Source organism: Ambystoma mexicanum, chromosome 13, assembly GCF_040938575.1.
Source record: "Ambystoma mexicanum isolate Mex_15411 chromosome 13, UKY_AmexF1_1, whole genome shotgun sequence".
Classification (NCBI taxonomy): Eukaryota; Metazoa; Chordata; class Amphibia; order Caudata; family Ambystomatidae; genus Ambystoma; species Ambystoma mexicanum.
The window spans coordinates 342,144,132-342,168,355 of NC_090938.1; the positions used below are offsets into that span (position 1 = coordinate 342,144,132).

A 24,224-nucleotide genomic window follows, 5' to 3' on the forward strand; every position below is an offset into this window, starting at 1 on the left:
GATGGATGGAAGAAACATGCACACCAGTATGGAAGGAGCACATTTCCAAACTGACATGGGTAACAGCAATGGAAAAACCCTTCAAGCTACAAAGCGAGATCAAGAACGAACTATGTTTTAAGGGAGAAGGAAAAGTGGCGATAGGGACGAATAAAAACTGCAACAAAACCCTCACCATCCCAGAGATGAGAAAAGGAACAGCTGCATTGATGGACACATACTGGGTATGTGGGAACCAGGCCTACCTGCACCTTCCCCAGGCATGGAGTGGCAGCTGCTCGATGGCCACTCTGCACTCGGCCCTGATGGTGATTCCAGAAAGCCACGTTGACGGAAATAAAAAGATGCCAGGGAACATGCACCAGGGTGTGGTTCCTCCCACTGCAAAATCACACCTCTATGTCCTGTCCTCCGGAGAAAAGGGAGAAGAGCTATCACGGAACAGACGGGCATCAAATTACATATCTCAAGCTTCGTCTGATTTATTGGCACAGATTCCAGACAGGTACCGGCTGTTCAGCTCTGTAGAAACATTCTTTGCCTCGCTAATTTCAAGTGTCCAAGCAAGGGCAAACGCAAAATGGCTCCAGATAACACGGTGGGAACTGATTCAGTTAGCCAATGATACTGAAGAAGGGTTCAACATAATAAAAGTAGAACTGCGAGCTCTACGCCTAATGACCATGCAGAACAGGTATGTTCTGGACCTACTGACAGCGATGGACGGAGGTGTTTGCCGAAAAATAGGAAGTGCCTGCTGCACTTTCGTACCTTCTGAAGACGCGGAAAATGGGTCCTTATCCCACGTGATCGAAGCAGTACATAATCTGGGAGAGAAGATGAAGATGGAAGGTGGAGCAGAAGCCAGCACGTGGTTCGACAATATCTTCTCCTGGGTTCCCTCTTGGCTTGGAATGACGATGAAATTTCTGGTACCAGCTGTGGTGTTCCTCCTCGTGGCGTTCTGCCTGTGCCAGTTGGGCCTCCGATGTTGTGCAAATGCGGTCCCTAACGGCGCAATGATGATGGTGACAATGGGCAACTCTGGTGGTACAATGAGGGCAACACAAGAAGTACATGTGCAGACAGGAATAGACAACACCCCCCAGTACCGGTTAGTGCCTATGTACCGTGACAAGTACATAGTAGACAAGCTATGGCATACCACTATCAAGGAGCCCCGAGATGTGGAATTAGAATGGTACACAGAGGTCTGGGTAGATTTGGAGGAAAGTGGTGACTGTATATATTTAACGTGCACACCAGACGAATACGCTAGAAGAGGAGAGAGCTTAAGGGGTGTGTGTAGGGCATGGATGCCCATCAAGGGAACACCTGCATGGGATGACGCGATAGTTGAGGAGCAAGAGTGTAGAAGGTTGGAAGAGCTGAAGAATTCGTTACTTTAGTAACGAAAGGGGGGAAATGTAGGGGAGGACAGGCCTTAGGGCCCCCCTCTCCTACATTATTCTCCCCCAGTGAGGACCATGGCTCGCCGGGCGTTCCCTCATGCCACCCGGGCCCAGGTGGAGGAGGGCTTGCCCGCCGATGACATTGCCCCCACGTATCCAGCATACATACACACTAACGTTTAGACAGGCCTAGAAGCCTTTTTGCCCAGCAAAGATGGCGTGAGTTCAGCGCGCTGCGGTGCGGCCCCCACCTTTGGAGGGCTTTCCAAGTATCCCTGCCGCAGTAGCCCTGGTAGATCCGCTGCGAGCGCGTTCCCATGAGAAAGTCGGGTATGAGCTAAACCCGAGATGCCAACACTGTAACATTTTATCGTTCACAATGTAATATTGCACCCCGCATGACCTGGTCCGCGAGGCCGGGGTGACGGGGAAAAAGCTGAAGCATCACTATCTGAAGAAAGTAGAAAATAATTCAAGTATTGGTATTAACGAACTACCTCTGTTTAAACAGATCCTGTAAACTGTGAACAAACCATAAAGATGTAACGTTATATGATATCACCCCAGGTCTGGACTAGTGCTGCTATAACCACAGAGAAAGATGTCGACCAAACGTATAGCCTTTATCTGTATAAATGTTCTTTCAATTTTATGTAGAAACCTGAACTCGTATATGTTTTCTTAATCACCCAAAGCGGCGAGTATCAATCTCTGTAGGCCATAATCTAGAACTACCTCATGTAACGTCTAATGTACATAAAATAATCAAACTCTGTAGCAAATGTAATGTTAGGTAACGAAAAGGTACTTGGACTGAATATATTAACAGAATGTTTAATGAACTCGTAGAATATGTGTATGGTATAGTAGTTTAAAGAAGACCAATGATATAAAAGTTTTGTATTCAAAAATTAGACAACACACGAGGAAAATACCTTTTGTGAATATATGCAAGGCCATTCTCCCTCCTATCCTACGAAGCCTGCCAAGTAGAAAAAAGCTAAGGCCTGTGCCGTGCTCCCCCACCTCCCCCGACCAAGCTGGAACCGCTTCAGAGAGTCAGAGGCCCCAACGCAGCATCCAAGGCCACCGGCCGCCACCTGCGTTATTTACAGCACAGTAATAAACTTACGTTTGAATCCACTGATCTACCAGCCCCCTCTCGTAAATCCCACAATCCCCCAGACCACCCCAAGAAGCCTGACCCCGCACAAAGGCTACCCCCGACAATGAGACAAGACACAGAACCCCCCTTTATAGTAGAAAACATGTACCACCCGCCACAAGCCCCCAGAGCCCAGCCCCTCGACCTGGAATACCAGACGTCAGAACACCGGTAAATCCAACCGACGACCACCAGACCCCTCACAAGGTGCATTCCTCCTGTGTTGTATTGATTGAAAGATTTACTGTAGAAGTTAGATATGGGGTTTTAAGTAACTGCAATGTGCATGATCTAGGGCACCTAAGTCAGGGAAGGCATTCATCTTGGTCACAGGCTGCCCCAGCGTACCAACACCGCCCGGATGACCTCAAGCCGGCCTGCCAGGCCAAACCCAACCCATGAGGCTGACCAGTGACGTCCTTTCACCCGGACCAACCACGCTGCAGCAACACCTATAGTTAGTCGACGCCACCCAATCCCAATTAACTTGTGCCCCCTATAGTGTGTAGGTTCTGATGACGTTTTTTGTATTAGAAATACGCCTGCCTTTGCGATTGTCAGGCAGAGCGCTCTCGGAGGTTGCAGAGTTCTTTGCATGCCATATTCTTTTGATAAACTCCCACTTACGCTCACCCGCACTCTGTCTTGGCTTTATTCCCATTGCGGGAGTGTCCATTATTGTCTCCCATTGCGGGGAGGATCGTGCTAACTTGGGGGCGCTTCCACTCACTACCCACAATATCCCACCCCACTGTACACCTACCCTACCCACTGCCCCACCCCACTGTACCCCTATCCATCAAACCACTGTAGACTGGCAAGGTGACACGAGGTCCTTTGATCCCAATAGATTTCGCCCAGCCTTTCCATATCTTCAGATCACTACCGAGTTAAGGTACGTGTTTGTTGAGTCTTCAACTTACCCCAGACCTACGCTAGTTGTTCAAGATCAGACAGGCAGTCAAAGTGAACAGGCACGCCTTTGACAGTGTCTCTTCGGATGTAGGTAGATGCACAAAGTATTCTATTCTGAGGTCCATGCATTCTGCCATGTAAGCGCCAAACAGCCCTTTCACGGGAAGACCCTTCAAAAAGTAAAGACTCCGCTTTCTGTATGTTGGCATGTAGCACGTAGCCCATCTTGGCAGATAGCGTACATCACATTGCATCTAGTGGTGGCCCCATGTTGGGATTCTTCACTTGCCAAATCATAGCAGTGCTAAAAGGTCATGGCCAAGAGGCCTCAGCGGCAGGGGATCTGCGTCCAGTGCAAATTGGCACATGCCAAAACGTCCTGAACAATGGAGAAGGCAAAGAAGTTTCATTAGTGGTTTAATGGGAGGATAAATCGTGTTCCAGATGTTGGGGACATCCCTCAGACCTGTTAAGGGCCTCCATCACACCACTGAGGAATTATCCTTGTTTGTTACTGTTTGCAATGAATGATTGAAGGAGTTGCGTATCTTCAGATCTATAGATTCCTGCTATGATATGACATGATATTGTATTTGAATCGTACTCATACATGCGTGTTTCAGAGCGTGACGAGGCAAGGGAGGGGAAGAAGGAAGGCAAAACAGCGATCTTCCTAGGCCCAGTGACATTGAGAATGCTCATGTGCAGGGGAGAGGGAGGGAGGAAAGTGCAAGGAGAGGGGCGAGGTGGAACGTGCCGAGGAAGGGATAAAAACAACAACAACTGGTAGCGCAGCCAGCAGGGTGGCAAGTGCGAGGTTTAAAGCGCAGACAAGGGGTGTCTGATAAGTGCAGGTAAGAGCACTGTAGGGTTACAGATACAGACCCAAGTGCAAGGATTGCGTGCAAGGGTTGCCAGGAGGCAGTGCAGGTGTGCGGCTGGGTGGGCAGGGACCTTGGCCCGAAATCAGAGGGTAGCCAGGTGCACGGAGCCGAAGCAGACAGATCAGCAGGGGAGCGGAAGAGCAAAGGCAGAAGCAAAGAGGAAGGTCTTGAGGTGCTTCCGGAACCAGAGATGGTTCTCCTCAAGTTTCAGTGTGGCAGGCAGGCTGTTCCAGAGGGAGGCCTCAGCTGAGGAAAGAGATCTACCCCCAACTCGTTGCTTGGAGAAGCGACCGGCCCTGAGGGAGTTGGAGGTGGAGGAGAAAAGAGCTCGAGTGGGAAGGTATTTACGGAGGGAGAGTTGAAGGTATTTTGGACCCAGGCCCCAGTAAGCCTTGTGGACAATGCAGAGGGACTTGAATTTAACCCTTGCAGCCACTGGGAGCAATGAAAAGATTTCAGGGCTGGAGAGATACGATCCCTGGGCTTCAGACCAAGGAAACGTCTTGCAGTCCTGTTCTGGATGAGTTGCAGAGGACAGAGAGAAGAAGCAGGCAGATTTAGAAAGAGGCTGTTGCAGTAGTCTAGCCTAGAGAGAATCAGAGCTCTAGATACAGTAAGCTTCTGGGGGAAGGAGAGGAAAGGAACAATACCTCTGCAAATGTACAGTTGGTAGTTTGACTTCTTAGAGATGTCAGAGATGTGAGAAGAAAAGGAGAGTGTGGAGTCGAAGATCACCCCAAGGTTCTTAGCCTCAAAGGTGGGAGCAGGAAGAGGGCCAAGGGAGGCCGGCCAGAGAGTGGCAGGAAAGGAGGGTGCAGGTGTGCCGATGAGGAGAATCTCTGCCTAAATGGGATTAAGGCAGAGATCATTGGCGGCAGACCAGTCCTGGATGGCAGACAGACGGTCAGAGATGAGGGAGGGAAGCCTGAAAACAAGCAGAGTGTCATCCGCATAGCACTGAAAGTTGAAGCAGAGAGCTGCAATGCGGTGGGAAATGGGTGCCAGGTATTGGTTGAACAGCCAGGGAGAGAGGTTAGACCCGTGGGGAACACCACAAGTAGAGAATGAGATGGCGAAAAGGAAGGACCCAAGTTGGACCTGGGAGGGCCGATCAGAGTGGAAAGAGGTCATCCAGGCCAGGGCCTGATCAGTGATACCCGGCTTATCACGGAGACAGTTGAGCAGGATGGCATGGTTGACCGTGTCAAAGGCAGAAGAGAAATCGAGTAGGATGAGGACCCAAAAGGGATGTTAGAGTCATGGTTGGACAGCAGGTCTTCACAGGTGTTCAGGAGAGCAGTTTCCATGCTTCTGACAGCTCTGAAGCCAGGCTGATGGTCATGGAGACAACCAACAGAGTCGGTGTGAAGATTAAGCTGGGAGATGGTCAGCTTTTCCAAGAGTTTGCCCTGGAAAGGAGTGATAGAAACCTGCGAAGTTAGCCGGGCCGGAGGGGTCGGCTGTGGAATTTTTGAGAAGAGGGTGCACAAGAGAATGCTTCAGAGTGGAGGGGAAGATTCCACAGGTGATGGAATGGTTACAGAAGTCGGCCAGATTCAGAGCAAGGGTGTCAATGTGGTCCTTGATGGTTTTGGATGAACAGGGAAGAACCTGTTTTGACTGGAATCACACAATCTCCTGGGCTTGCGCCAATCTGGTTTCCAACCAAGCCACGGCACTGAATCGGCCTTACTGGACCTAAAGATTCAACAGGATGATATCAAAGATGCCAAGAAGCAAGCCCTCCTCTTGTTACTGGGCCTGTCTGCAGCCTTCGACCATGTATACATATTGAATAAATCAAAAAGGCAGCCTATGATCGAGCCAGCCAGGAGTCAACCTGGAATTAGTCAAATGTGTTATCCATTGCGCCACTGGACCGCTGCTACAGCGTGAGCAGGAGTCAGCACTTTTGTAACGAAACAGAAGTTTCCTGCTTGAGACACAGTGAGAAACGTACTTCTCATTTTTACAAGGAGAGGTAGAAAAAAACGCTACAAGCCCACAATGAGCAGGTGAGCGAGCGTGTGCCATCATGAGAAACTTAGTTCTCATTTTACCCAGAGGAGAGGTAGAAAAAACGCACTAACTACGAACAAACAATGTGCTTTTGTGTGCCATGCGTGACAAGGCTCATTTTTAAATACTTTCTAGAACAAAAAGGCAGCATGCGAACGAGCCAGCCAGGAGTCGAACCTGGAATCTTCTGCTCCGTAGGCAGACACGTTATCCATTGCGCCACTGGCCCTCTGCTGCAGTGACTCTTGGAATCAGCACTTTTGTTACGACGCAGAGGCTCATCATGCGGATTGAGCCATCATGAGCAACTTAGTTCTCATTTTTATAAGGAGAGGTGGTTGAAAACACGCCTACGAACTGACAATGAGCAGGCGTGTGCCATGTGTTAGAGACATCATGAGAAATAAGGTAGTTCCCATTTTTTCTCCCGAGTAGAGGTAGAAACACGCTGCAACAGTGACTACAAACACACAATGAGCTTTCGAGTGCCTTGCGTGAGAAGGCTCATTTTTAAATACAGAACAAAAAGGCAGCATTTGAACGAGCCAGCCAGGAGTCGAACCTGGAATCTTCTGCTCCGTAGGCAGACGCGTTATCCATTGCGCCACTGGCCCGCTGCTGCACTGTGAGCTGCATTCAGCACTTTTGTTACGAACCAGAGGCTCAGGTCGGGCTGCCTGAGACATCACGAGAAACTTTGTTCTCATTTTTACAGCGAGAGGTAGGAAAAACGCTACCAACACACAATAAGCAGGCGTGTGACATGTGTTAAAGAAGGCTCATTTTTAAATACTTTATTGAAAACAATACATACAAACATCTGACAAAGAACGCATTTGGCATCAGATACTGCCCGGATTGCAACTCTCTGCACGTATTTTCTGGCGAGTTCTACGGACCAAGCATCTCATTTATTGTACGATAGCACTCACATTTTCATGCGCAAATAACAGATTTAGAATGTTTTCACTTTTTAGTATTGTACCATTTTATGTGCTCGGTGCTCTTCAGTGTTAAATCCGCGGAGAGGATGATCTGTACCCAGATCAACCCCAAAAGTGCCATACAGATATGAAACAGGTAAGGCCTGAGTGATAGGCGTGCCAAGGAGTACTCGACGTGCATGCTACAGAAACGCGAAACATGCAACAAGTGAGAGACATAAAATGGGGTTTTTCACTTTAAGAAAATAACATATAATATATTGAATACAATTTTTTGTTTACTTCTTAAAAGGTGTTTTATTGAGCTGTAGCCTTCCTCTTAGAGAGCAGGACTAAGAAGCCCGGCTGGAGCATTTCAGCACATTTTTATTTCCTTTTGGCGATCGCTGTGTCAGGGTGTTGGGTTGGGGCTCCAAGATTGCCGAACACCAGGCGAGCAGTTTATCATGGGGAACAGTTTAGTATACAACACCGGTGCGATGAAGGTACATGGCCTACTCTGCATTTTAAGCACCACCTATAAGCCGAAACCGTTGCATTGAAGTACAGGTAGGAGGGAGATGACATGTGAAGAGGGACACACGACTTGTTTTTTTTTGGGTTATTTATTTGTTAAATATTGTTGGTTGTTTATCGTCTAATTGACTGCCTTGGGCCATGCTTACCTCTTTGGCCATTCCCACCCACTCCTTGCCCCACCCACCCAAAACTCAACCCCTGGTATCTATGTTGTTTCTAAGCAGTCTGCTGTGAGTTAATGGCTTAATTGCCGCTGTAAATGGCTACCGGTATAATAACAAAAATCTTACCCAATTCTACCTGTCCTTAACTCACTACCCCACCCCCTCTATTCCCACCTCTCCCCTCTCACCCAATCTACCCTTATCCCCACCCTACTCTACCACCACTGACTATACCCCAAACCACTCTACACCTACCCCACTCTTCGCTACCCACAATATCCCACACCACTGTACACCTACCCTACCCACTGCCCCACCCCACTGTACCCCTATCCATCAAACCACTGTAGACTGGCAAGGTGACACGAGGTCCTTTGATCCCAATAGATTTCGCCCAGCCTTTCCATATCTTCAGATCACTACCGAGTTAAGGTACGTGTTTGTTGAGTCTTCAACTTACCCCAGACCTACGCTAGTTGTTCAAGATCAGACAGGCAGTCAAAGTGAACAGGCACGCCTTTGACAGTGTCTCTTCGGATGTAGGTAGATGCACAAAGTATTCTATTCTGAGGTCCATGCATTCTGCCATGTAAGCGCCAAACAGCCCTTTCACGGGAAGACCCTTCAAAAAGTAAAGACTCCGCTTTCTGTATGTTGGCATGTAGCACGTAGCCCATCTTGGCAGATAGCGTACATCACATTGCATCTCGTGGTGGCCCCATGTTGTGATTCTTCACTTGCCAAATCATAGCAGTGCTAAAAGGTCATGGCCAAGAGGCCTCAGCGGCAGGGGATCTGCGTCCAGTGCAAATTGGCACATGCCAAAACGTCCTGAACAATGGAGAAGGCAAAGAAGTTTCATTAGTGGTGTAATGGGAGGATAAATCGTGTTCCAGATGTTGGGGACATCCCTCAGACCTGTTAAGGGCCTCCATCACACCACTGAGGAATTATCCTTGTTTGTTACTGTTTGCAATGAATGATTGAAGGAGTTGCGTATCTTCAGATCTATAGATTCCTGCTATGATATGACATGATATTGTATTTGAATCGTACTCATACACGCGTGTTTCAGAGCGTGACGAGGCAAGGGAGGGGAAGAAGGAAGGCAAAACAGCGATCTTCCTAGGCCCAGTGACATTGAGAATGCTCAAGTGCAGGGGAGAGGGAGGGAGGAAAGTGCAAGGAGAGGGGCGAGGTGGAACGTGCCGAGGAAGGGATAAAAACAACAACAACTGGTAGCGCAGCCAGCAGGGTGGCAAGTGCGAGGTTTAAAGCGCAGACAAGGGGTGTCTGATAAGTGCAGGTAAGGGCACTGTAGGGTTACAGATACAGACCCAAGTGCAAGGATTGCGTGCAAGGGTTGCCAGGAGGCAGTGCAGGTGTGCGGCTGGGTGGGCAGGGACCTTGGCCCGAAATCAGAGGGTAGCCAGGTGCACGGAGCCGAAGCAGACAGATCAGCAGGGGAGCGGAAGAGCAAAGGCAGAAGCAAAGAGGAAGGTCTTGAGGTGCTTCCGGAACCAGAGATGGTTCTCCTCAAGTTTCAGTGTGGCAGGCAGGCTGTTCCAGAGGGAGGCCCCAGCTGAGGAAAGAGATCTACCCCCAACTCGTTGCTTGGAGAAGCGACCGGCCCTGAGGGAGTTGGAGGTGGAGGAGAAAAGAGCTCGAGTGGGAAGGTATTTACGGAGGGAGAGTTGAAGGTATTTTGGACCCAGGCCCCAGTAAGCCTTGTGGACAATGCAGAGGGACTTGAATTTAACCCTTGCAGCCACTGGGAGCAATGAAAAGATTTCAGGGCTGGAGAGATACGATCCCTGGGCTTCAGACCAAGGAAACGTCTTGCAGTCCTGTTCTGGATGAGTTGCAGAGGACAGAGAGAAGAAGCAGGCAGATTTAGAAAGAGGCTGTTGCAGTAGTCTAGCCTAGAGAGAATCAGAGCTCTAGATACAGTAAGCTTCTGGGGGAAGGAGAGGAAAGGAACAATACCTCTGCAAATGTACAGTTGGTAGTTTGACTTCTTAGAGATGTCAGAGATGTGAGAAGAAAAGGAGAGTGTGGAGTCGAAGATGACCCCAAGGTTCTTAGCCTCAAAGGTGGGAGTAGGAAGAGGGCCAAGGGAGGCCGGCCAGAGAGTGGCAGGAAAGGAGGGTGCAGGTGTGCCGATGAGGAGAATCTCTGCCTAAATGGGATTAAGGCAGAGATCATTGGCGGCAGACCAGTCCTGGATGGCAGACAGACGGTCAGAGATGAGGGAGGGAAGCCTGAAAACAAGCAGAGTGTCATCCGCATAGCACTGAAAGTTGAAGCAGAGAGCTGCAATACGGTGGGAAATGGGTGCCAAGTATTGGTTGAACAGCCAGGGAGAGAGGTTAGACCCGTGGGGAACACCACAAGTAGAGAATGAGATGGCGAAAAGGAAGGACCCAAGTTGGACCTGGGAGGGCCGATCAGAGTGGAAAGAGGTCATCCAGGCCAGGGCCTGATCAGTGATACCCGGCTTATCACGGAGACAGTTGAGCAGGATGGCATGGTTGACTGTGTCAAAGGCAGAAGAGAAATCGAGTAGGATGAGGACCCAAAAGGGATGTTAGAGTCATGGTTGGACAGCAGGTCTTCACAGGTGTTCAGGAGAGCAGTTTCCATGCTTCTGACAGCTCTGAAGCCAGGCTGATGGTCATGGAGACAACCAACAGAGTCGGTGTGAAGATTAAGCTGGGAGATGGTCAGCTTTTCCAAGAGTTTGCCCTGGAAAGGAGTGATAGAAACCTGCGAAGTTAGCCGGGCCGGAGGGGTCGGCTGTGGAATTTTTGAGAAGAGGGTGCACAAGAGAATGCTTCAGAGTGGAGGGGAAGATTCCACAGGTGATGGAATGGTTACAGAAGTCGGCCAGATTCAGAGCAAGGGTGTCAATGTGGTCCTTGATGGTTTTGGACGAACAGGGAAGAACCTGTTTTGACTGGAATCACACAATCTCCTGGGCTTGCGCCAATCTGGTTTCCAACCAAGCCACGGCACTGAATCGGCCTTACTGGACCTAAAGATTCAACAGGATGATATCAAAGATGCTAAGAAGCAAGCCCTCCTCTTGTTACTGGGCCTGTCTGCAGCCTTCGACCATGTATACATATTGAATAAATCAAAAAGGCAGCCTATGATCGAGCCAGCCAGGAGTCAACCTGGAATTAGTCAAATGTGTTATCCATTGCACCACTGGACCGCTGCTACAGCGTGAGCAGGAGTCAGCACTTTTGTAACGAAACAGAAGTTTCCTGCTTGAGACACAGTGAGAAACGTACTTCTCATTTTTACAAGGAGAGGTAGAAAAAAACGCTACAAGCCCACAATGAGCAGGTGAGCGAGCGTGTGCCATCATGAGAAACTTAGTTCTCATTTTTCCCCAGAGGAGAGGTAGAAAAAACGCACTAACTACGAACAAACAATGTGCTTTTGTGTGCCATGCGTGACAAGGCTCATTTTTAAATACTTTCTAGAACAAAAAGGCAGCATGCGAACGAGCCAGCCAGGAGTCGAACCTGGAATCTTCTGCTCCGTAGGCAGACGCGTTATCCATTGCGCCACTGGCCCTCTGCTGCAGTTACTCTTGGAATCAGCACTTTTGTTACGACGCAGAGGCTCATCATGCGGATTGAGCCATCATGAGCAACTTAGTTCTCATTTTTATAAGGAGAGGTGGTTGAAAACACGCCTACGAACTGACAATGAGCAGGCGTGTGCCATGTGTTAGAGACATCATGAGAAATAACGTAGTTCCCATTTTTTCTCCCGAGTAGAGGTAGAAACACGCTGCAACAGTGACTACAAACACACACTGAGCTTTCGAGTGCCTTGCGTGAGAAGGCTCATTTTTAAATACAGAACAAAAAGGGAGCATTTGAACGAGCCAGCCAGGAGTCGAACCTGGAATCTTCTGCTCCGTAGGCAGACGCGTTATCCATTGCACCACTGGCCCGCTGCTGCACTGTGAGCTGCATTCAGCACTTTTGTTACGAACCAGAGGCTCAGGTCGGGCTGCCTGAGACATCACGAGAAACTTTGTTCTCATTTTTACAGCGAGAGGTAGGAAAAACGCTACCAACACACAATAAGCAGGCGTGTGACATGTGTTAAAGAAGGCTCATTTTTAAATACTTTATTGAAAACAATACATACAAACATCTGACAAAGAACGCATTTGGCATCAGATACTGCCCGGATTGCAACTCTCTGCACGTATTTTCTGGCGAGTTCTACGGACCAAGCATCTCATTTATTGTACGATAGCACTCACATTTTCATGCGCAAATAACAGATTTAGACTGTTTTCACTTTTTAGTATTGTACCATTTTATGTGCTCGGTGCTCTTCAGTGTTAAATCCGCGGGAGAGGATGATCTGTACCCAGATCAACCCCAAAAGTGCCATACAGATATGAAACAGGTAAGGCCTGAGTGATAGGCGTGCCAAGGAGTACTCGACGTGCATGCTACAGAAACGCGAAACATGCAACAAGTGAGAGACATAAAATGGGGTTTTTCACTTTAAGAAAATAACATATAATATATTGAATACAATTTTTTGTTTACTTCTTAAAAGGTGTTTTATTGAGCTGTAGCCTTCCTCTTAGAGAGCAGGACTAAGAAGCCCGGCTGGAGCATTTCAGCACATTTTTATTTCCTATTGGCGATCGCTGTGTCAGGGTGTTGGGTTGGGGCTCCAAGATTGCCGAACACCAGGCGAGCAGTCTATCATGGGGAACAGTTTAGTATACAACACCGGTGCGATGAAGGTACATGGCCTACTCTGCATTTTAAGCACCACCTATAAGCCGAAACCGTTGCATTGAAGTACAGGTAGGAGGGAGATGACATGTGAAGAGGGACACACGACTTGTTTTTTTTTGGGTTATTTATTTGTTAAATATTGTTGGTTGTTTATCGTCTAATTGACTGCCTTGGGCCATGCTTACCTCTTTGGCCATTCCCACCCACTCCTTGCCCCACCCACCCAAAACTCAACCCCTGGTATCTATGTTGTTTCTAAGCAGTCTGCTGTGAGTTAATGGCTTAATTGCCGCTGTAAATGGCTACCGGTATAATAACAAAAATCTTACCCAATTCTACCTGTCCTTAACTCACTACCCCACCCCCTCTATTCCCACCTCTCCCCTCTCACCCAATCTACCCTTATCCCCACCCTACTCTACCACCACTGACTATACCCCAAACCACTCTACACCTACCCCACTCTTCGCTACCCACAATATCCCACACCACTGTACACCTACCCTACCCACTGCCCCACCCCACTGTACCCCTATCCATCAAACCACTGTAGACTGGCAAGGTGACACGAGGTCCTTTGATCCCAATAGATTTCGCCCAGCCTTTCCATATCTTCAGATCACTACCGAGTTAAGGTACGTGTTTGTTGAGTCTTCAACTTACCCCAGACCTACGCTAGTTGTTCAAGATCAGACAGGCAGTCAAAGTGAACAGGCACGCCTTTGACAGTGTCTCTTCGGATGTAGGTAGATGCACAAAGTATTCTATTCTGAGGTCCATGCATTCTGCCATGTAAGCGCCAAACAGCCCTTTCACGGGAAGACCCTTCAAAAAGTAAAGACTCCGCTTTCTGTATGTTGGCATGTAGCACGTAGCCCATCTTGGCAGATAGCGTACATCACATTGCATCTAGTGGTGGCCCCATGTTGTGATTCTTCACTTGCCAAATCATAGCAGTGCTAAAAGGTCATGGCCAAGAGGCCTCAGCGGCAGGGGATCTGCGTCCAGTGCAAATTGGCACATGCCAAAACGTCCTGAACAATGGAGAAGGCAAAGAAGTTTCATTAGTGGTGTAATGGGGGGATAAATCGTGTTCCAGATGTTGGGGACATCCCTCAGACCTGTTAAGGGCCTCCATCACACCACTGAGGAATTATCCTTGTTTGTTACTGTTTGCAATGAATGATTGAAGGAGTTGCGTATCTTCAGATCTATAGATTCCTGCTATGATATGACATGATATTGTATTTGAATCGTACTCATACATGCGTGTTTCAGAGCGTGACGAGGCAAGGGAGGGGAAGAAGGAAGGCAAAACAGCGATCTTCCTAGGCCCAGTGACATTGAGAATGCTCAAGTGCAGGGGAGAGGGAGCGAGGAAAGTGCAAGGAGAGGGGGGAGGTGGAACGTGCCGAGGAAGGGATAAAAACAACAACAACTGGTAGCGCAGCCAGCAGGGTGGCAAGTGCGAGGTTTAAAGCGCAGACAAGGGGTGTCTGATAAGTGCAGGTAAGGGCACTGTAGGGTTACAGATACAGACCCAAGTGCAAGGATTGCGTGCAAGGGTTGCCAGGAGGCAGTGCAGGTGTGCGGCTGGGTGGGCAGGGACCTTGGCCCGAAATCAGAGGGTAGCCAGGTGCACGGAGCCGAAGCAGACAGATCAGCAGGGGAGCGGAAGAGCAAAGGCAGAAGCAAAGAGGAAGGTCTTGAGGTGCTTCCGGAACCAGAGATGGTTCTCCTCAAGTTTCAGTGTGGCAGGCAGGCTGTTCCAGAGGGAGGCCCCAGCTGAGGAAAGAGATCTACCCCCAACTCGTTGCTTGGAGACGCGACCGGCCCTGAGGGAGTTGGAGGTGGAGGAGAAAAGAGCTCGAGTGGGAAGGTATTTACGGAGGGAGAGTTGAAGGTATTTTGGACCCAGGCCCCAGTAAGCCTTGTGGACAATGCAGAGGGACTTGAATTTAACCCTTGCAGCCACTGGGAGCAATGAAAAGATTTCAGGGCTGGAGAGATACGATCCCTGGGCTTCAGACCAAGGAAACGTCTTGCAGTCCTGTTCTGGATGAGTTGCAGAGGACAGAGAGAAGAAGCAGGCAGATTTAGAAAGAGGCTGTTGCAGTAGTCTAGCCTAGAGAGAATCAGAGCTCTAGATACAGTAAGCTTCTGGGGGAAGGAGAGGAAAGGAACAATACCTCTGCAAATGTACAGTTGGTAGTTTGACTTCTTAGAGATGTCAGAGATGTGAGAAGAAAAGGAGAGCGTGGAGTCGAAGATGACCCCAAGGTTCTTAGCCTCAAAGGTGGGAGCAGGAAGAGGGCCAAGGGAGGCCGGCCAGAGAGTGGCAGGAAAGGAGGGTGCAGGTGTGCCGATGAGGAGGTTCTCTGCCTAAATGGGATTAAGGCAGAGATCATTGGCGGCAGACCAGTCCTGGATGGCAGACAGACGGTCAGAGATGAGGGAGGGAAGCCTGAAAACAAGCAGAGTGTCATCCGCATAGCACTGAAAGTTGAAGCAGAGAGCTGCAATGCGGTGGGCAATGGGTGCCAGGTATTGGTTGAACAGCCAGGGAGAGAGGTTAGACCCGTGGGGAACACCACAAGTAGAGAATGAGATGGCGAAAAGGAAGGACCCAAGTTGGACCTGGGAGGGCCGATCAGAGTGGAAAGAGGTCATCCAGGCCAGGGCCTGATCAGTGATACCCGGCTTATCACGGAGACAGTTGAGCAGGATGGCATGGTTGACCGTGTCAAAGGCAGAAGAGAAATCGAGTAGGATGAGGACCCAAAAGGGATGTTAGAGTCATGGTTGGACAGCAGGTCTTCACAGGTGTTCAGGAGAGCAGTTTCCATGCTTCTGACAGCTCTGAAGCCAGGCTGATGGTCATGGAGACAACCAACAGAGTCGGTGTGAAGATTAAGCTGGGAGATGGTCAGCTTTTCCAAGAGTTTGCCCTGGAAAGGAGTGATAGAAACCTGCGAAGTTAGCCGGGCCGGAGGGGTCGGCTGTGGAATTTTTGAGAAGAGGGTGCACAAGAGAATGCTTCAGAGTGGAGGGGAAGATTCCACAGGTGATGGAATGGTTACAGAAGTCGGCCAGATTCAGAGCAAGGGTGTCAATGTGGTCCTTGATGGTTTTGGACGAACAGGGAAGAACCTGTTTTGACTGGAATCACACAATCTCCTGGGCTTGCGCCAATCTGGTTTCCAACCAAGCCACGGCACTGAATCAGCCTTACTGGACCTAAAGATTCAACAGGATGGTATCAAAGATGCCAAGAAGCAAGCCCTCCTCTTGTTACTGGGCCTGTCTGCAGCCTTCGACCATGTATACATATTGAATAAATCAAAAAGGCAGCCTATGATCGAGCCAGCCAGGAGTCAACCTGGAATTAGTCAAATGTGTTATCCATTGCGCCACTGGACCGCTGCTACAGCGTGAGCAGGAGTCAGCACTTTTGTAACGAAACAGAAGTTTCCTGCTTGAGACACAGTGAGAAACGTACTTCTCATTTTTACAAGGAGAGGTAGAAAAAAACGCTACAAGCCCACAATGAGCAGGTGAGCGAGCGTGTGCCATCATGAGAAACTTAGTTCTCATTTTTCCCAGAGGAGAGGTAGAAAAAACGCACTAACTACGAACAAACAATGTGCTTTTGTGTGCCATGCGTGACAAGGCTCATTTTTAAATACTTTCTAGAACAAAAAGGCAGCATGCGAACGAGCCAGCCAGGAGTCGAACCTGGAATCTTCTGCTCCGTAGGCAGACGCGTTATCCATTGCGCCACTGGCCCTCTGCTGCAGTTACTCTTGGAATCAGCACTTTTGTTACGACGCAGAGGCTCATCATGCGGATTGAGCCATCATGAGCAACTTAGTTCTCATTTTTATAAGGAGAGGTGGTTGAAAACACGCCTACGAACTGACAATGAGCAGGCGTGTGCCATGTGTTAGAGACATCATGAGAAATAACGTAGTTCCCATTTTTTCTCCCGAGTAGAGGTAGAAACACGCTGCAACAGTGACTACAAACACACAATGAGCTTCGAGTGCCTTGCGTGAGAAGGCTCATTTTTAAATACAGAACAAAAAGGAAGCATTTGAACGAGCCAGCCAGGAGTCGAACCTGGAATCTTCTGCTCCGTAGGCAGACGCGTTATCCATTGCGCCACTGGCCCGCTGCTGCACTGTGAGCCGCATTCAGCACTTTTGTTACGAACCAGAGGCTCAGGTCGGGCTGCCTGAGACATCACGAGAAACTTTGTTCTCATTTTTACAGCGAGAGGTAGGAAAAACGCTACCAACACACAATAAGCAGGCGTGTGACATGTGTTAAAGAAGGCTCATTTTTAAATACTTTATTGAAAACAATACATACAAACATCTGACAAAGAACGCATTTGGCATCAGATACTGCCCGGATTGCAACTCTCTGCACGTATTTTCTGGCGAGTTCTACGGACCAAGCATCTCATTTATTGTACGATAGCACTCACATTTTCATGCGCAAATAACAGATTTAGAATGTTTTCACTTTTTAGTATTGTACCATTTTATGTGCTCGGTGCTCTTCAGTGTTAAATCCGCGGAGAGGATGATCTGTACCCAGATCAACCCCAAAAGTGCCATACAGATATGAAACAGGTAAGGCCTGAGTGATAGGCGTGCCAAGGAGTACTCGACGTGCATGCTACAGAAACGCGAAACATGCAACAAGTGAGAGACATAAAATGGGGTTTTTCACTTTAAGAAAATAACATATAATATATTGAATACAATTTTTTGTTTACTTCTTAAAAGGTGTTTTATTGAGCTGTAGCCTTCCTCTTAGAGAGCAGGACTAAGAAGCCCGGCTGGAGCATTTCAGCACATTTTTATTTCCTTTTGGCGATCGCTGTGTCAGGGTGTTGGGTTGGGGCTCCAAGATTGCCGAACACCAGGCGAGCAGTTTATCATGGGGAACAGTTTAGTATACAACACCGGTGCGATGAAGGTACATGGCCTACTCTGCATTTTAAGCACCACCTATAAGCCGAAACCGTTGCATTGAAGTACAGGTAGGAGGGAGATGACATGTGAAGAGGGACACACGACTTGTTTTTTTTTGGGTTATTTATTTGTTAAATATTGTTGGTTGTTTATCGTCTAATTGACTGCCTTGGGCCATGCTTACCTCTTTGGCCATTCCCACCCACTCCTTGCCCCACCCACCCAAAACTCAACCCCTGGTATCTATGTTGTTTCTAAGCAGTCTGCTGTGAGTTAATGGCTTAATTGCCGCTGTAAATGGCTACCGGTATAATAACAAAAATCTTACCCAATTCTACCTGTCCTTAACTCACTACCCCACCCCCTCTATTCCCACCTCTCCCCTCTCACCCAATCTACCCTTATCCCCACCCTACTCTACCACCACTGACTATACCCCAAACCACTCTACACCTACCCCACTCTTCGCTACCCACAATATCCCACACCACTGTACACCTACCCTACCCACTGCCCCACCCCACTGTACCCCTATCCATCAAACCACTGTAGACTGGCAAGGTGACACGAGGTCCTTTGATCCCAATAGATTTCGCCCAGCCTTTCCATATCTTCAGATCACTACCGAGTTAAGGTACGTGTTTGTTGAGTCTTCAACTTACCCCAGACCTACGCTAGTTGTTCAAGATCAGACAGGCAGTCAAAGTGAACAGGCACGCCTTTGACAGTGTCTCTTCGGATGTAGGTAGATGCACAAAGTATTCTATTCTGAGGTCCATGCATTCTGCCATGTAAGCGCCAAACAGCCCTTTCACGGGAAGACCCTTCAAAAAGTAAAGACTCCGCTTTCTGTATGTTGGCATGTAGCACGTAGCCCATCTTGGCAGATAGCGTACATCACATTGCATCTAGTGGTGGCCCCATGTTGTGATTCTTCACTTGCCAAATCATAGCAGTGCTAAAAGGTCATGGCCAAGAGGCCTCAGCGGCAGGGGATCTGCGTCCAGTGCAAATTGGCACATGCCAAAACGTCCTGAACAATGGAGAAGGCAAAGAAGTTTCATTAGTGGTGTAATGGGAGGATAAATCGTGTTCCAGATGTTGGGGACATCCCTCAGACCTGTTAAGGGCCTCCATCACACCACTGAGGAATTATCCTTGTTTGTTACTGTTTGCAATGAATGATTGAAGGAGTTGCGTATCTTCAGATCTATAGATTCCTGCTATGATATGACATGATATTGTATTTGAATCGTACTCATACACGCGTGTTTCAGAGCGTGACGAGGCAAGGGAGGGGAAGAAGGAAGGCAAAACAGCGATCTTCCTAGGCCCAGTGACATTGAGAATGCTCAAGTGCAGGGGAGAGGGAGGGAGGAAAGTGCAAGGAGAGGGGCGAGGTGGAACGTGCCGAGGAAGGGATAAAAACAACAACAACTGGTAGCGCAGCCAGCAGGGTGGCAAGTGCGAGGTTTAAAGCGCAGACAAGGGGTGTCTGATAAGTGCAGGTAAGGGCACTGTAGGGTTACAGATACAGACCCAAGTGCAAGGATTGCGTGCAAGGGTTGCCAGGAGGCAGTGCAGGTGTGCGGCTGGGTGGGCAGGGACCTTGGCCCGAAATCAGAGGGTAGCCAGGTGCACGGAGCCGAAGCAGACAGATCAGCAGGGGAGCGGAAGAGCAAAGGCAGAAGCAAAGAGGAAGGTCTTGAGGTGCTTCCGGAACCAGAGATGGTTCTCCTCAAGTTTCAGTGTGGCAGGCAGGCTGTTCCAGAGGGAGGCCCCAGCTGAGGAAAGAGATCTACCCCCAACTCGTTGCTTGGAGAAGCGACCGGCCCTGAGGGAGTTGGAGGTGGAGGAGAAAAGAGCTCGAGTGGGAAGGTATTTACGGAGGGAGAGTTGAAGGTATTTTGGACCCAGGCCCCAGTAAGCCTTGTGGACAATGCAGAGGGACTTGAATTTAACCCTTGCAGCCACTGGGAGCAATGAAAAGATTTCAGGGCTGGAGAGATACGATCCCTGGGCTTCAGACCAAGGAAACGTCTTGCAGTCCTGTTCTGGATGAGTTGCAGAGGACAGAGAGAAGAAGCAGGCAGATTTAGAAAGAGGCTGTTGCAGTAGTCTAGCCTAGAGAGAATCAGAGCTCTAGATACAGTAAGCTTCTGGGGGAAGGAGAGGAAAGGAACAATACCTCTGCAAATGTACAGTTGGTAGTTTGACTTCTTAGAGATGTCAGAGATGTGAGAAGAAAAGGAGAGTGTGGAGTCGAAGATGACCCCAAGGTTCTTAGCCTCAAAGGTGGGAGTAGGAAGAGGGCCAAGGGAGGCCGGCCAGAGAGTGGCAGGAAAGGAGGGTGCAGGTGTGCCGATGAGGAGAATCTCTGCCTAAATGGGATTAAGGCAGAGATCATTGGCGGCAGACCAGTCCTGGATGGCAGACAGACGGTCAGAGATGAGGGAGGGAAGCCTGAAAACAAGCAGAGTGTCATCCGCATAGCACTGAAAGTTGAAGCAGAGAGCTGCAATACGGTGGGAAATGGGTGCCAAGTATTGGTTGAACAGCCAGGGAGAGAGGTTAGACCCGTGGGGAACACCACAAGTAGAGAATGAGATGGCGAAAAGGAAGGACCCAAGTTGGACCTGGGAGGGCCGATCAGAGTGGAAAGAGGTCATCCAGGCCAGGGCCTGATCAGTGATACCCGGCTTATCACGGAGACAGTTGAGCAGGATGGCATGGTTGACTGTGTCAAAGGCAGAAGAGAAATCGAGTAGGATGAGGACCCAAAAGGGATGTTAGAGTCATGGTTGGACAGCAGGTCTTCACAGGTGTTCAGGAGAGCAGTTTCCATGCTTCTGACAGCTCTGAAGCCAGGCTGATGGTCATGGAGACAACCAACAGAGTCGGTGTGAAGATTAAGCTGGGAGATGGTCAGCTTTTCCAAGAGTTTGCCCTGGAAAGGAGTGATAGAAACCTGCGAAGTTAGCCGGGCCGGAGGGGTCGGCTGTGGAATTTTTGAGAAGAGGGTGCACAAGAGAATGCTTCAGAGTGGAGGGGAAGATTCCACAGGTGATGGAATGGTTACAGAAGTCGGCCAGATTCAGAGCAAGGGTGTCAATGTGGTCCTTGATGGTTTTGGACGAACAGGGAAGAACCTGTTTTGACTGGAATCACACAATCTCCTGGGCTTGCGCCAATCTGGTTTCCAACCAAGCCACGGCACTGAATCGGCCTTACTGGACCTAAAGATTCAACAGGATGATATCAAAGATGCCAAGAAGCAAGCCCTCCTCTTGTTACTGGGCCTGTCTGCAGCCTTCGACCATGTATACATATTGAATAAATCAAAAAGGCAGCCTATGATCGAGCCAGCCAGGAGTCAACCTGGAATTAGTCAAATGTGTTATCCATTGCACCACTGGACCGCTGCTACAGCGTGAGCAGGAGTCAGCACTTTTGTAACGAAACAGAAGTTTCCTGCTTGAGACACAGTGAGAAACGTACTTCTCATTTTTACAAGGAGAGGTAGAAAAAAACGCTACAAGCCCACAATGAGCAGGTGAGCGAGCGTGTGCCATCATGAGAAACTTAGTTCTCATTTTTCCCCAGAGGAGAGGTAGAAAAAACGCACTAACTACGAACAAACAATGTGCTTTTGTGTGCCATGCGTGACAAGGCTCATTTTTAAATACTTTCTAGAACAAAAAGGCAGCATGCGAACGAGCCAGCCAGGAGTCGAACCTGGAATCTTCTGCTCCGTAGGCAGACGCGTTATCCATTGCGCCACTGGCCCTCTGCTGCAGTTACTCTTGGAATCAGCACTTTTGTTACGACGCAGAGGCTCATCATGCGGATTGAGCCATCATGAGCAACTTAGTTCTCATTTTTATAAGGAGAGGTGGTTGAAAACACGCCTACGAACTGACAATGAGCAGGCGTGTGCCATGTGTTAGAGACATCATGAGAAATAACGTAGTTCCCATTTTTTCTCCCGAGTAGAGGTAGAAACACGCTGCAACAGTGACTACAAACACACACTGAGCTTTCGAGTGCCTTGCGTGAGAAGGCTCATTTTTAAATACAGAACAAAAAGGGAGCATTTGAACGAGCCAGCCAGGAGTCGAACCTGGAATCTTCTGCTCCGTAGGCAGACGCGTTATCCATTGCACCACTGGCCCGCTGCTGCACTGTGAGCTGCATTCAGCACTTTTGTTACGAACCAGAGGCTCAGGTCGGGCTGCCTGAGACATCACGAGAAACTTTGTTCTCATTTTTACAGCGAGAGGTAGGAAAAACGCTACCAACACACAATAAGCAGGCGTGTGACATGTGTTAAAGAAGGCTCATTTTTAAATACTTTATTGAAAACAATACATACAAACATCTGACAAAGAACGCATTTGGCATCAGATACTGCCCGGATTGCAACTCTCTGCACGTATTTTCTGGCGAGTTCTACGGACCAAGCATCTCATTTATTGTACGATAGCACTCACATTTTCATGCGCAAATAACAGATTTAGACTGTTTTCACTTTTTAGTATTGTACCATTTTATGTGCTCGGTGCTCTTCAGTGTTAAATCCGCGGGAGAGGATGATCTGTACCCAGATCAACCCCAAAAGTGCCATACAGATATGAAACAGGTAAGGCCTGAGTGATAGGCGTGCCAAGGAGTACTCGACGTGCATGCTACAGAAACGCGAAACATGCAACAAGTGAGAGACATAAAATGGGGTTTTTCACTTTAAGAAAATAACATATAATATATTGAATACAATTTTTTGTTTACTTCTTAAAAGGTGTTTTATTGAGCTGTAGCCTTCCTCTTAGAGAGCAGGACTAAGAAGCCCGGCTGGAGCATTTCAGCACATTTTTATTTCCTATTGGCGATCGCTGTGTCAGGGTGTTGGGTTGGGGCTCCAAGATTGCCGAACACCAGGCGAGCAGTCTATCATGGGGAACAGTTTAGTATACAACACCGGTGCGATGAAGGTACATGGCCTACTCTGCATTTTAAGCACCACCTATAAGCCGAAACCGTTGCATTGAAGTACAGGTAGGAGGGAGATGACATGTGAAGAGGGACACACGACTTGTTTTTTTTTGGGTTATTTATTTGTTAAATATTGTTGGTTGTTTATCGTCTAATTGACTGCCTTGGGCCATGCTTACCTCTTTGGCCATTCCCACCCACTCCTTGCCCCACCCACCCAAAACTCAACCCCTGGTATCTATGTTGTTTCTAAGCAGTCTGCTGTGAGTTAATGGCTTAATTGCCGCTGTAAATGGCTACCGGTATAATAACAAAAATCTTACCCAATTCTACCTGTCCTTAACTCACTACCCCACCCCCTCTATTCCCACCTCTCCCCTCTCACCCAATCTACCCTTATCCCCACCCTACTCTACCACGACTGACTATACCCCAAACCACTCTACACCTACCCCACTCTTCGCTACCCACAATATCCCACACCACTGTACACCTACCCTACCCACTGCCCCACCCCACTGTACCCCTATCCATCAAACCACTGTAGACTGGCAAGGTGACACGAGGTCCTTTGATCCCAATAGATTTCGCCCAGCCTTTCCATATCTTCAGATCACTACCGAGTTAAGGTACGTGTTTGTTGAGTCTTCAACTTACCCCAGACCTACGCTAGTTGTTCAAGATCAGACAGGCAGTCAAAGTGAACAGGCACGCCTTTGACAGTGTCTCTTCGGATGTAGGTAGATGCACAAAGTATTCTATTCTGAGGTCCATGCATTCTGCCATGTAAGCGCCAAACAGCCCTTTCACGGGAAGACCCTTCAAAAAGTAAAGACTCCGCTTTCTGTATGTTGGCATGTAGCACGTAGCCCATCTTGGCAGATAGCGTACATCACATTGCATCTAGTGGTGGCCCCATGTTGTGATTCTTCACTTGCCAAATCATAGCAGTGCTAAAAGGTCATGGCCAAGAGGCCTCAGCGGCAGGGGATCTGCGTCCAGTGCAAATTGGCACATGCCAAAACGTCCTGAACAATGGAGAAGGCAAAGAAGTTTCATTAGTGGTGTAATGGGGGGATAAATCGTGTTCCAGATGTTGGGGACATCCCTCAGACCTGTTAAGGGCCTCCATCACACCACTGAGGAATTATCCTTGTTTGTTACTGTTTGCAATGAATGATTGAAGGAGTTGCGTATCTTCAGATCTATAGATTCCTGCTATGATATGACATGATATTGTATTTGAATCGTACTCATACATGCGTGTTTCAGAGCGTGACGAGGCAAGGGAGGGGAAGAAGGAAGGCAAAACAGCGATCTTCCTAGGCCCAGTGACATTGAGAATGCTCAAGTGCAGGGGAGAGGGAGGGAGGAAAGTGCAAGGAGAGGGGGGAGGTGGAACGTGCCGAGGAAGGGATAAAAACAACAACAACTGGTAGCGCAGCCAGCA

General features: G+C 48.6%; 8 non-coding genes across 8 annotated transcripts; all 8 read right to left on the reverse strand.

Moving 5' to 3' along the window:
- Positions 1-6,551: 6,551 nt before the first annotated feature.
- On the reverse strand, positions 6,552-6,624 carry TRNAR-ACG (transfer RNA arginine (anticodon ACG)). The gene has a single exon. It is a non-coding gene; the product is annotated as a tRNA-Arg (tRNA).
- A 312-nt stretch (positions 6,625-6,936) lies between these two features.
- Positions 6,937-7,009, reverse strand: TRNAR-ACG (transfer RNA arginine (anticodon ACG)). Its single transcript has one exon. It is a non-coding gene; the product is annotated as a tRNA-Arg (tRNA).
- Positions 7,010-11,534: 4,525 nt separating this feature from the next.
- Positions 11,535-11,607, reverse strand: TRNAR-ACG (transfer RNA arginine (anticodon ACG)). The gene has a single exon. It is a non-coding gene; the product is annotated as a tRNA-Arg (tRNA).
- Positions 11,608-11,919: 312 nt separating this feature from the next.
- On the reverse strand, positions 11,920-11,992 carry TRNAR-ACG (transfer RNA arginine (anticodon ACG)). Its single transcript has one exon. It is a non-coding gene; the product is annotated as a tRNA-Arg (tRNA).
- A 4,525-nt stretch (positions 11,993-16,517) lies between these two features.
- Positions 16,518-16,590, reverse strand: TRNAR-ACG (transfer RNA arginine (anticodon ACG)). Its single transcript has one exon. It is a non-coding gene; the product is annotated as a tRNA-Arg (tRNA).
- A 311-nt stretch (positions 16,591-16,901) lies between these two features.
- Positions 16,902-16,974, reverse strand: TRNAR-ACG (transfer RNA arginine (anticodon ACG)). The gene has a single exon. It is a non-coding gene; the product is annotated as a tRNA-Arg (tRNA).
- Positions 16,975-21,499: 4,525 nt separating this feature from the next.
- On the reverse strand, positions 21,500-21,572 carry TRNAR-ACG (transfer RNA arginine (anticodon ACG)). The gene has a single exon. It is a non-coding gene; the product is annotated as a tRNA-Arg (tRNA).
- Positions 21,573-21,884: 312 nt separating this feature from the next.
- On the reverse strand, positions 21,885-21,957 carry TRNAR-ACG (transfer RNA arginine (anticodon ACG)). Its single transcript has one exon. It is a non-coding gene; the product is annotated as a tRNA-Arg (tRNA).
- Between the last annotated feature and the right edge of the window lie 2,267 nt (positions 21,958-24,224).